We start from the raw sequence: 13,827 nt of genomic DNA on the forward strand, positions 1-13,827 counted from the left end.
TTTCCGTTGTGTACGTAGTAATCACGACTTGATTAAAGTTCGCACCGTCTTAGTTCCGCTCTGTTTGTATTACATCTTCATGTTTATTCCTGCGCTCAAATTCGAATCTGGACGCCTGACGTGACTGACACCGCAGATAATCTCGTACCTATAACCACCAGACGTTGTTTAGTAACCTCTTTACTCCTCGCCACATTTTGTTCCAATTAGATACAACACAGATAAACCATTGCATATTGTTAATTGGCAGTCTGAATGATCTAGTTGTTTTTTGTATAGGTCATTCGTTATCTCGTGAAACCAACCTGCGCGTAAGGGGAAGAAGAAGGTGGACTGAGAAGCTTCCCTCCCTCGCTATGCTTCGATTTACTGGTATAGCTTGCTCGCTTACCTCCACCATAACGTCCCTACTGTAAGCTATGGCGCACTCATGCATTTGGTTTCACGAGGTAACGAATGACTTATAAGTACCGTTGATGACGTGTAACTCCGTTCAGATTTTATTGGAGAATATTTTGAACTTCACCTTGAACATTCATACGTATGTTCACAATCTATGTCCCCTTTTATAGGATCTTAAAATGTATTAATCCTATGATTTTCCACACATATCAGCCTACTACTACTACTACTACTACTACTACTACTACTACTACCTACTACTACTACTACAGATATTACATAATGATGATGATGATGATAATAATAATAATAATAATAATAATAATAATAATAATAGACCACCGGCGTAGCTCAGTTGACTGAGTCGCTTGCCTGACGATTCTGAGCTGTGCTCGGGCGTGGGTTCGATTCCCTCTTGGGCTGACTACCTCTTTGGGATTTTTCGAGGTTTTCCCCATGCCGTAAGGCAAATGTCAGATAATCTATGGTGAATCCTCGATCTGATCTCGACAAATAGGCCTACCATCTCGCTATCACCAATGTCATCGACATTAAATAACTCAGTAGTTGATACAGCGTCGTTAAATAACCAACTAAATAATAATATACTACCGGTACTAATAATACTAATGATAATAATAAGCTAATAATGAGCAGAATATTATTACTACTACCACTAGGCCTACTACTGTTGCTGATACTGCTCCTGCAATTAAAGGCGGATACTATTAAATACCATGGAGGCTCACAGGGTAGCGGAAAGTTAAGTCTCCCATCTTGCTGCGAATCGGTATTTAGTAGCAGTAGGGATGTCGGCCCTACTTGCTTGCCGCAAAACTACTTGATATTCATTTCTATTAGAGGCAGAGGGAACCCATAGAAAACATTCATGACCGAATCGGAAATCCAACCCAAGACCTTCCAGATTGCAGCGTAACATCTTAATCGCGACGTCACCGCTCCCGCTACTACTACTACTACTACTACTACTACTACTACTACTACTACTACATAATAGTAATAATAATAATAATAATAATAATAATAATAATAATAATAATATTTTTACTGATTAAATTTGCATTGTATAAATTACGAATGTCCAGTATTAATTTTTGTTACGAGATAAATAAATATTTAAATTAGTATTGCCAACACCTTTTCTGAATTTTTCTGTACTTTTTTAATATTATATTCTGAAGCATTTTAGAAACGAAATGAATTTCTTCTTCTAGATAGACCACATAGTTTTTATTTTACAAAAGTATAAAGTTTAAACTATCATTCATTCATTCATTCATTCATTCATTCATTCATTCATTCATTCATTCATTCATAGTTTTCTGTCCAAGAGCAAGTCTTTCACTTCAAACCTAGCATTCTCCAATATTCCTTCTCATGTTAAGAGTAAATATTTAACAAACTTTAGATATTGTTACCTATAGATGATTCACAAAACTATAGCTAGGGTGCTATTCATAGACATTTCGCTAGCCCGGGCTACGAGCGTGCTAAACAGGATTCATATCACATCGTATCGCTGACACTGGTTTATGAATACGAAAAACGTTAGTTCGCTGATCATCCACCGAAAGCCCGCGCTAAGAATGTCTTTGAATACGGCCCTTAGAGTTTAAGTTGAGTAGGAAAATTATAAGTTATAGTTCGAACTTCCTGAGTTTGATTCGAAAATAATGTCTATAAGCTAAGAAACTTCATTTTGCAGTCGTAGAAATAATTTAATAGTTCTTGCACTTTATGTTCACATAAAAGTTAATTGATTTTGTGTAGGTAAGTGAAATGTTAGTGAGACATAAATACTGTAATTATGTTAATCTGATCATCTTACTTATCTTTAACTACGTTACTTAGATATGATTAATGAACGTCTAGGTTATTTAGTATCTAAGGAATAGGTGATAACGAGATGTTATTTGACGAGATGAGACCGAGGATTCGCCGTAAATTACCTGACATTCTCCTTACATTTGGGGAAAACCTCGAAAAAACATAACCAGATAATCAGCCCAAGCGGGATTCGACCCACGCTCGAGCGCAACTCATGTTTTGATGATGACGAGGGAAGAAAGGAACTTCGTCTTTACCACAGTCCAAGAACATTTTGAAATCGCATTAACATTTACTTTTACAGTATTGTATAATTCCCTGAGCATTTCAGACCTAATTTTAATAGTAGGCTACATTATGCAACGAGCCTATAATGATAGTAATTAAGACGCGAGGATGTTTATGAAACGAGCGCAAGTGAGTTTCATAATTTTCATAAGAGTGTCTTAATTACCATTATAGGTAAGTTTCATACGACTTTTTATGCTCGACCATATTTCTAACTTGAAATTATTCATAAGTATTCATGTTATTCTTATGTGACTGGGGAGCGAACTGATCTTGTGCAACCTCGTAAATTGTGAGATGTGCGCAGACGCGAAAGTATTGATTTTTTTCCGGGCAACGAATGTCGACGACCTTGATATAATCTAGAGAATAAGATAAACGTTAAACTTGATATAACCTTGAAATTGAATTCGACATTGAAAAACGAGATGACAAATTGATTTTATTTGAATATTATTTACAATTAACGCTAATTATTATAGTAACAGAACATAACTTTCTGCGACAGTATTGGATTTCCAGCCTGCGTGACATTTTCCTAGTTGTCTTTCGATTGCATATCCGAGAATAATCGAAAAGCTGAACTTTAATGAATAGGTGTACTTTAATGACATACATTAAAGGACTGCTACCAGGTGTATAATTACTACATTTCGGCATGGCCGAGCATAAAAAAAGTTGAGTCGTTTTTCAATTACATTAAGCATTTACTTCACCATCCAATCTGTAGAAGTAAGACTTTACCAGTAAAATTGCACTTTCAATCTATGTGGCTTAATATTGGACAAACACTGGGAGTTAGTGCCATATAGTGGAAAACGTGGAAAAATATTTCCTAAAATTAGTGTATTTTCTTGTGTTGATACGGTTGTGTAAACAGTAAATTAATTAAGTTCCCTGAAGTTGTTAAACAGTCATTTTGTCATTAGCAGATTAAAAAAATTGAAGATAACAAAGAAACAACTTTTGACAAAATTATTACTGACTTGATAACCATTTTCATGAGTAAAAAAGGAAGAAGTATTAACTTCTCTCTTCTGTGTAACACGTCATGTAAACTGTAACTTACAGTAACATATATGTATATTTATCAACCTGTGAAGTTATTAGTTATCCTATCATGAATAGGACCTTGGTCTGATATTAATTAAGGATGATGAGGATGATGATGATTACTTATTGAATAGTGTTCAATTCATTACAATTATTTTACGAAATTTCGTAATTTATGTTCTTTAATGAATGAGGATACATAATGGAGCCTTAGATTGTTGGAGTTAAACTTTTCTCCGATAAACTCAAAGATTAAGTTTTACATGGAGAATAAAATTTGTAATCACATTTTGCGTAAATATTTGAAAATGACAATAATTCTAGTAGACTCGTAAATAGTTTGTTGCGAAAGAGAACAGGTTTTCAAAAACAGAGAAGTAATCTAATAATAAATTGAGCAATATTGTATATGACGACAATGCATATGTAACCTAAATAGTCACATGAACTGTCAGTGAAAGCTAGGAGACTGTCACTGGAATTCGTCCAATATTTATTGCAACACTTTCGATATCACTTTTCATGTGGCGTACTGATATAAGGTAGTTTTTCTGTCTTTGTCAACTACCGTATTTAATACGGTAAAATATCACAATAACAGCAATATTTACATTTTCATTACTGGATTACATATTATCGACAATTAAACGAATTAGCTCGGTCAGATATGTCCCGGTGCCATATTATGAAGTTAAAATACGAATAAATTAATTCAATTTTCTTACATGTATACACCTGTGCAACTTAAAATTTACGAGTTATATGCTAAATTTTTCGTAGGCCTACACAACAGTGCAATATAAAATTTGGAATTTAGATAGCCTATTTAATTTTCCGAGGTCTATAGAACTGGGCAACTTAAAATTTACAAGTTGGATTTTTATTTTACCAATAATTTCTGTACAACTGTACAACTTAAATTTGGCAGGTTACAGAGTTAATTTTCCAAGCTTTATGCAACTGTACAACTTAAAGTTGACAGTTAAATAGTTGATTTTCCAAGGCCTACCAAGAACACGAGGCATCCGCTAACCGAAGTTCCACTCCAGTTACATCTAGTTTTTTCTAAAAAGCAGATCCGGAAAGTGTTATATTCTTTTACAATAAAATATGAACAATCCAAAAAATAATGTATTGCCTTATATTTTCAAAATTATTTCCTGTTCTGATATATTGACTAAATTTTGTGCCAATCTTTGTGGCATATAGCTTGAATATAGGCCTACAAATTGTTCTTTTTTCATCTAATGGAAGATACTTGACTATTCATCATTCACCCATATGAAGCCAGTAGTATAGACCAATTTATCGACAGAGTCGTTGCCCATCATACGCCATAAGAGGTTGGTCTACGTTGCACGCGCGATGAGATGAGATGATTTGTTTGAATGTCACAGGGGAACCGGAGCTTAAATTTCAAATTATTTTTGGTTCCATATAAAATTGAAATTCGTACGAAGCATGATAATTCTAGAACGTCAGCGGCTAAAATCATTATCTCGGATTTCTTTGCTAACATCTCATTCTTTGTTTAATGATGTATAGGATCTACTATGCTGTAGGACAATAGAGTTCTCCGTTTCCTTCAGTAACGGTGTTGGCTGCAATATTTACGATACTAAGCTGTTAGAATTCTTTCTGTGTCAGATACGCTCTGTTGACTGCAGTTTTGCCGTTACAGAAGACCATGAAATGACCAGACACGCTATAGAATTGGTAATAAACCTGAAGAGTGGCTTGAGACATGTCATGTGTGATTGTTTTTAACGAAAATAGTAAACGTTTTCTTGCTATATGCAGTTGATGAAATTATTATTCATAGCAATAAACATTCGACCCTGAAGCGTGGTGTTCACTGTCATTGTTGTCATTGATGTTTTTAACACAATTTATTGAAGACCTGAATTGGAAACATCGTAAGCCCAATATTTACCTAATTTGACTTTTTACCCGACATATGTTTTGTTTTGCATAGATTACCATCTCGTAGAAAAGAATATCCCAGTCCGACTCTAAATCTGTGTTTTTTTTAGCCATACAATAGTATTATTACGATACAAGGTTAGGAAATACCTTTTACAAAATCTAGGAAAAGTTCGAAAAACGAGTAAAGCAAGTTTTTCAATGTCTGAGATTTTGTAATGCACTTCACAAACAATTGTTGTACAATCATATTTTTAAAATTGTAAATCCAATATATTTTGTATTGAAAATTTAGAGCAATATTATTCCAAAGCCTTCGCAAAACTATACTTTAATGGTAACTAAGTAATAATAACTACAATGTAGGTAATGGATCTATTTCTGTATAGTTTTATGTTATGAATAATGATATCCCTAGCAACAAGTTTTATGTGTGGGAATTCTAACTTTCAACGCCTAACAACAGCTGTAAATACAACAAAAATCACGATCATGAAAAAATATTTATTTCGATATTCTTATATGGCAAGCCTATACAGGACTGCTGCAACAAACTCTGGGGATCGATAGATTTTGCAATGAGGGTCATTTTTTGTAGAACAACCATGTTCTTCGATGCCTCGTGTAGGAGCTAGAGTCCTCCAAAACAGGTTGAAAACCGAACCAACTTGCATAGCGCTACTGAACGCCTGGCTTTATAGGCAGTATGCGAAGTACATCTGCTTGCGTACTGCCTGAGTATTCGGTTTAACGTGTATTCGAGTTGATACGATCTCTCTGTGGGTGGACGGCTTTGGCGTATAAAATGGAGATCACAGTGAACCATTCAGATATCATAGTTGCGGATCATCAAGAGGAACAAACAGCATGCAGCGTGAAACTACAGACGTTGTAAAGTTTAAATTGCAGAAAAAAAAACTTTCGGTATCCACAAATTACCAAGGTTGTAATTTTTGCTTACACTAGAAAACTGAATTATAATATTACAATAATGACACACTTAAAAAACAGTAAACTCGATCAATAGTAAAACTAAAACAAAAATAACTTTATATATTCTGAAACCTACTACAACCAATGCTTTTAGTATGTTTACTATGACTAGAGAATTAAACGTAATATAGGTTTTCCATTCATTTAAGTGAACCTTATCGCCCCGTACAATCTGCAGGGTTATTTCATTTCTACTCTGTGTATGAATAGCTACTGTTTTGGAGGAATGCATTTAGAGTTAATAATTATTTAATTTTATGTTTTGTGATTAATTGTAATTCTATTTTGGATTTATTTACTTATTATATCTCACATTATACATTATGCTCATTTCATTTTCTACATACTAAATTGATGGAAAGATCACCAAACAACTCTAGCCTCTCTAGCAACACTTGTGAAACGAATATTGGCCATTCCATGAATAAGTGTTTCCACCGAGCGTAACTTTAGACTAGTAACAGAGATTTATTAATACATAAACACAAGAAGTCAACTCTGATCATGTAGTCTATGATAATAGGCCCTAATAATAATTGTGAACATCAAATAGTTGATATTAGCACGTGTGTAATGAAATAGTTCTTTTAATGACACTTGTTTTTTCTGAAGTAGATCTTTTCTATACAGAATGATTTGTTTCTAAACCTTGCTATTCTTTTGTTATTCGTAGTTTAGAAATGTGTAAATTATACTTATTTTGTACAGAACAACAACCATTGAGAGCCAAAGTAATCGTATTGTTGAAAATAACATTACTGTTTATCTTTTTAATTGATTTCTTAATAAATAATATTGCAACTGATTAGAATAATTAAAAAGCATGCAACTATTGTTTTAGAGGTAGGCCTATACATTTTTTTTAGTTTAAAGTACAAAAGTCATAATGGACTTATGTACTTCTTTCCTATTTTGTTTTATAATGAATTGTAATTATATTTTTGAATATGTTTGCATTATGATATTTCATATTATATATTACGTCTATTTCCTTCGATGTCACTGTATCCATTGTTCATTTATTTGTTACTAGTCAAATTACTGCAAGTTCGAAATACAAAAATAAATGTATTAAAGTGTTAAATTATTTGTATTCCTATTTGAAGTAAACATATTTTTGTAATTAAACAAAATAAATATCCTTCAATGTTATTACTCTGTTTGTATAGCCTACTGAGAAAGTGTTAGAGTTATTGTATGATGAAATGTACCTGGTGTTATTTGGAGATCGTATTTTCTTCCTCCTTACCATTTCTTTCTGTGTGAGATTTGTGTTCTAAATAATCCGCGATCTTACATTAACTTATGTAATATCGATCATTGGGTTATACAAATCGAACAAGATTCAGTCAATATGTGACGAGAAAGAGTTACAACGTAATCAAATGATGAAGTTATGACGTATACTGTTTAACACTGGTATAGAACAACGCCAGCTATGTAGCGTTTATTGGTAAGAAAAATATACATGGCTCGTGCACGTCTTGTTCTGTGAAAAACTATAACATTATTTAACATATCTATAAGCAACTTTCATTAGTTAAACTCTAAAAGTTTAAAATATAAAGGATACTTATAAAGTTACTGCAAGTTCAGAATAATAAAGAAAATATATGTGTTATAGTGTCGAATGAACTGTAAGAATACTTGCAAACACTTTTTTTTTTTTCAATAAGACAACGTAAATTTCGTTGTTACTCCGGTTGTGTACTCGAAAAACGTTATTTTCATGTAAATGCGCCTGATGTTCTGTCTACTCCGCAATACATCAGGCGTAATCGCTCGACAACCGAGTTATTCGGCCCGATGTTCATCGTAGCCGGTTGAGCTCCGACCGGTCGAATGTAAACCGGTTGTGTGCGCAGTTTTGCAGGTCTCAAGTAGGAGCTACGCGACGTCGAAAAAAAAAAGACAGGTTTTAGTGACATTTATAGTTCATTATGAAATATTTATTCATTTATTTCTTCAAGCACCCTTGCGGACAGGTTACAGATATCCTGTCATTTTTCTGCCCCGTTTGAATGGAGCGCTCTTCGAAACACCCTTCCGCTGCTCATGGAGGATGTACTCTTCACGGTGTGAGGGAACATGTGATTGAACATAACGTCCCAACGCACTTCATCCTGGTTGTACGAGCACATCTGAACAACATCTACGGGGAGCAATGGATAGGGACAGCAGGACCTGTTGCGTGGCCAGCGTGATCACCCGAATTCACACCCTTAATCTTTTTTTTTTCTTTTTGGACATTTGAAGTAATACACTACAAGAATTTACACTGGAGAGGAACCGACTATGCGAGTATTAGCTGTTTTTGATCAAATTCGACACAGGCCGATAACCACTGCTACGACGGTGTAATGAATGTAATGAGGTTCAAGGTAGACACTTTGAACAACTGCAACTTGTCACCAAACAGCAATCTGTGGATCACCTTTTGTATCACTGTCCAGTGTTCGAAAACAAAAGATTTATTTTGGTCGGACATTTACATTTTTGTAATGTAATATATGACAAACCACTATTCAATGTGTTCACAAAAACGTGCTGTTATAAAGAGTTTTTTAATTTTATATGTAATATATTTAAGAACTTGTAAATAATTCAAATTATTGTAGTAGATATAAGTGTTAATTTTAAGTAGCAAGACTGGGTTACTCACGTCAATGTAATTTTATATGTAATATATTTAAGAACGTGTAAATAATTCAAATTATTGTAGTACATATAAGTGTTAATTTTAAGTAGCAAGACTGGGTTACCCACGTCAATGTAATTTTATATGTAATATATTTAAGAACGTGTAAATAATTCAAATTATTGTAGTAGATATAAGTGTTAATTTTAAGTAGCAAGACTGGGTTACCCACGTCAATGTAATTTTATATGTAATATATTTAAGAACGTGTAAATAATTCAAATTATTGTAGTAGATATAAGTGTTAATTTTAAGTAGCAAGACTGGGTTACCCGCGTCAAAAGAATTCTCATAATAATATAAACTCAGGCTATAACTATAACCCTAATAGGGTTCAAGAAATTGTATATTCAAATAAATGTCTCTAAAACCTGTCTTTGTTTCGATGTCTCTTAGCTCCTAAACGAGGCATCGGAGAACTTTCGAAAAATGATCCTCATTGCGAGATCTATCGATCCCCAAAGTTCACTTAATCACGCTGTACATAGTTTTTATGCTCTCCTGAAAACTTTACTTCAGTGGACTTGGGATGTTCATCAATTCAGGTCTTAAATTGCGTATTGTACGAGTACGTTTTCATTTCTAACTAAACTTGTTCTTGCTATTTTTTTTTTTTTTTACTTTCTCTCATTAAATTTATGTGAAGTTCGAACGCCAAAGTCCAAAGTCATAATTGAATCACAAATGAATTCCGAAGATAATGACTGCAATGAAATAAATTAGAGGAAGAGTTCTGTAGTCATACCGAGTCGCATGTTGTGACTTCCACTTTCGCTGTTGACTACATAATATTTCATTTTTTACAGTGACTTGCACGGAATTATATGTTATTTACGCGTGATTTAATATTTGAAACGCTATAAAAGTTATTGTTCATGCTCTAAATACTTAAAAGTAGTGGTAACTTAATTGTCCGAATAGTTATATTGCATGAACATTATTATTTTCGATTTTATTTAAAACGATAGATTAAGTTCATTTTATAAGGAAGCTTAAATAAATTTTGATACACTGTTAAGCTTGAAATATTACTGTTTTTTACGAGTAGCGGACAGCACAAATATTTTAAAGGCATTTTTCTAATCTTTTAGATATTTTTTAAATTCAATAAAATTCACAAGCAAAGTAATCAACGTAGGCCTATAACAAATATAAGTTTGTGAGATAACCAGAACCGGCAATTTTTTTAGAATGTACGTGAATCGTTTTGACGTAAGTGGCAGGAAATTTTTAAATACGTTATGAAGCTACATTTTAAGTATTAATCGAAAAAAAATCAATTTATAATACGCATTTGTAGTTGTAGTGCAACACCAAGTATAGGCCTATTCTATTCCTAAAAGGAGGATCTAAATTACATGCAACTACAGTCGAAACCGGTTATAACGACTCCGAAGGGACCGCCAGTTTACGATCTTTATAGCCGATAGTCTCACAAACCGGTTTTGTTTTTTTGTTTTTTGCTAAACAATTTCATATCTGTAAATTACATGGCTAATGAACAGAATAGAGTTAAAATTAAAAAAAAATAACAGAAGTACAGTACGTATAGTACCGGTATTTATAATACAGTATTTGTGGAGAGGGACTGAAGAGGAATTTTTCTTCTAATGTTTATACAGTACGTACAGCAATAATATGCCAGCAAAATATAAAACCTATAAGTGAGAAAAGAAGTAGCAACAATGTAAACTGTTCAATAATGTAGTATACACACGGTCTTGACTAATGAATGAGATAAAATGTTGAGCATGTTTTAAACTTAGTGAAAGTGCTGTGTAGTATAATAGTCATGAATGACACATCCTCGTTCCAGTTTACTGTATTACAAAAATTACGTAATTAACAGTACAAAAATGAAAATACAGTACCTATACTTAATTTATACGAAGGCCTACACGTTCTCCTGTTTTCTTTTTTAAAATTTACAAATGTGATGTCTTGTACCGCACACATTAGAAAAATCCAACACACATAACCACAAAGCATCAATAACGAATACACTATTATTCCACCTCTGTACTTTGGAAAAAATAACACATTATTGGAATTTAATTCTCTGGTTTTCTACAATCACAGCAAAGACTGTCTACAATCTAACTGAAAACAAGAATTTGAAAATAAGCATTACATTGTCAGTAATCCCCAAATACGTAACAAACAAAAATTAACATTGGACATTATACCCGATAAATTTCTCCGAAAATGTGATAAAAATACGTCGTTTTATGCGATAAGTTGTAATAAGCGATGTCGTACTAAGCAATTTTTTAAAATACAGTGTTTATAGGATATAGAATTAAACGGGACCGTTAAATTTCGACGTTATAGCCAATATTTCGTTAAAAGCGATGTCCCTATAAACGGTTTCGACTGTATTCACTAAAATTAAGTATTTGTTTTCCCTTAATTAAGTCATTTTATAAACATTAATTTAGAATTCAAACACTGTATATGTAATATAAAGAGAAATGTATGATATAATTAAAGCAGGGATAATATTTCGTACGCTGTTTTTTTTTCAATAATACTTCGAATATGTTTATACTTTTTTAAGCTACGTTTTAAACGGCTACATTAGGTAATTTGAGAAAAATTTTGGGGTTATAGCTTTCGTGTTACAATTCTGAATTGAGATATGTAATTGAAAATGACTCTTAAATTATATGTTTAGTCTTAAAATAAATTTGATAACCTAGAAACTTGTAGTCACTCATTTGTCATTGATTTCGTAACACACTGTGCTGTGAATGGAAACTTGAATAAATAGTAATTGAAGCGTTCAATACAACGTGATGTCTGTCGAAATTGAGAAATAACAATAACTTAGTATAACAAGTTTTCTGCAAATTTTGAATTCATAGAAAATTGGCTCAATTGCATTGATGATTTTCTTCCTGTCACTATAATCTATTAACACAGTTATTTAAAAATTAAATACACATTGAATTCACATTGTACTTTAGCCCTAAAGTACTCCCTATTTTTTTTTAGAGTTGTAGATCAAAAAGTAACAAATATAAGTAGAAATTTGAATATTTAATCTGCTTCCTGTAGAAATACAGTAAGTGACTTACCATAAAAGTGCACCAAATCCTTGAATAGTGATTCACGCGTCATGTGTAAAAAAAACTCACCGGTAGGTAGAAGTGTGTTCGCAGAGTCCAGCTGATGTGCGGTGTGTGTGATGCTTGCGGAGCGGTTGGGTCGACAATGAACTGCGAGCCTTCACGAGCGACGCATCTTCTCCGGCTCGGAAAGTAGGTCCACCGGCTGATCGAGGTGGGGGTAGTAGGGGGTGTATCTCGCACTTTCGCTGTGTGAGAAGAAAAAAAAAAAGTGTCTCGGGGTTCAATTCCAGTACAAAGACGTTGCCGAAATTTTAATGTTAGTAAGCAGATTAATGTAGAAACCAATTATTGCTCTGTGTAGACACATGAAAGTTTTATCAGCGATAAAGGAGCAATAAAGTGTAGGCTAATTGTAAGAATTTGGAGCTCCTTTCCCAATTTTAGCAGTGATTTGGTTTTGAAGATCAAACTGAGTAGTTTTTGACTCCTATTGGGAGCTGCGTCTTTGAAGTTGTTTACGTTGTTTTCTTCCTCTTCCTGTTTCTGGATATTTGTCACTGATGATACCGATACTTTGTTAGATGTGGTCGGAGTAATGACTGGGTATAAACATATTTTATTTTCACTTATTAAGTAATTTGAATTGCTTAAAATTGATAGAGTGAACTACTTCTATGATTTCGAGAAAGAATCTTCAATAGAATCAATGTTAAAAACTGCATGAAGAAATTCATTTGAGGTAAGATAATTATAATCAGCTCCGCTAAATGTACGGAGAACCGTTCTTTGAACATCTTGAAGTTTACACATTAAATTTTCTTTAACGATAGAACCGTTCTTTGAACATCTTGAAATTTACACATTAAGTTGTCTTTAACGATAGAACCGTTCTTTGAACATCTTGAAATTTACATATTAAGTTTTCTTTAACGATAGAACTGTTCTTTGAACATCTTGAAATTTACACATTAATTTTTCTTTAACGATGTCCAAGCTGGATACCCATACATTATGCGCAGTCGAATTGTCGTTATGTAAAAGATCTTCTTTTGCCACGCATACTCCAAAGCTAGTGTAGCTATTGACATTAAGTTGGCCGTGATTATGTTTTCGTCTTGGTTACTTTGTTGTGTATGTTTTATATTAATAAATAATTCTGAATTTATCTTCTTGTGAAAGTAATAAAGATTTCATTATTATCCAAATAACTGGTGACCCCGATAAAACTTCACGTTTTTATTATGGAAATAGAGCTACGCGTGCTGTCATCTGTCAATTGTTGCGTAATCTACGAGTACTTGCAAGTAAAAAGAGACTAAAGAAAATCTCAATCATATCCTTAAAACAAAACCAAATACAATAAAAAAATTAAACAATAAAAAACCATATTATATGTCAGAGGAAGAACAATATTATTGTTTGTATGCATCTGAAGTCTGATTAGTGTAATATGTAGCTAATCGGCGATGTATGCAATGGAGAGGAAAAGGAACTGGCCACCCTACCTCTTTATTTCCCTGGCCTACTTGCCTCATAAGTTGTGCCTTGTTG

The 13,827-nt window shown here is 33.1% G+C and overlaps 1 protein-coding gene across 1 annotated transcript in view; it reads right to left on the reverse strand.

Annotated features, from left to right (window-relative positions):
* Nucleotides 1–12,439, reverse strand: part of LOC138699778 (uncharacterized) — a 64,730-nt gene extending 52,291 nt beyond the window's left edge. The window contains exon 1 of the mRNA XM_069825906.1: nucleotides 12,343–12,439. The gene's annotated coding sequence lies outside the window, so the exon portion shown is untranslated. The remainder of the gene's footprint in view (nucleotides 1–12,342) is intronic.
* Between the last annotated feature and the right edge of the window lie 1,388 nt (nucleotides 12,440–13,827).

Source organism: Periplaneta americana, chromosome 5 (assembly GCF_040183065.1).
Source record: "Periplaneta americana isolate PAMFEO1 chromosome 5, P.americana_PAMFEO1_priV1, whole genome shotgun sequence".
NCBI lineage: Eukaryota > Metazoa > Arthropoda > Insecta > Blattodea > Blattidae > Periplaneta > Periplaneta americana.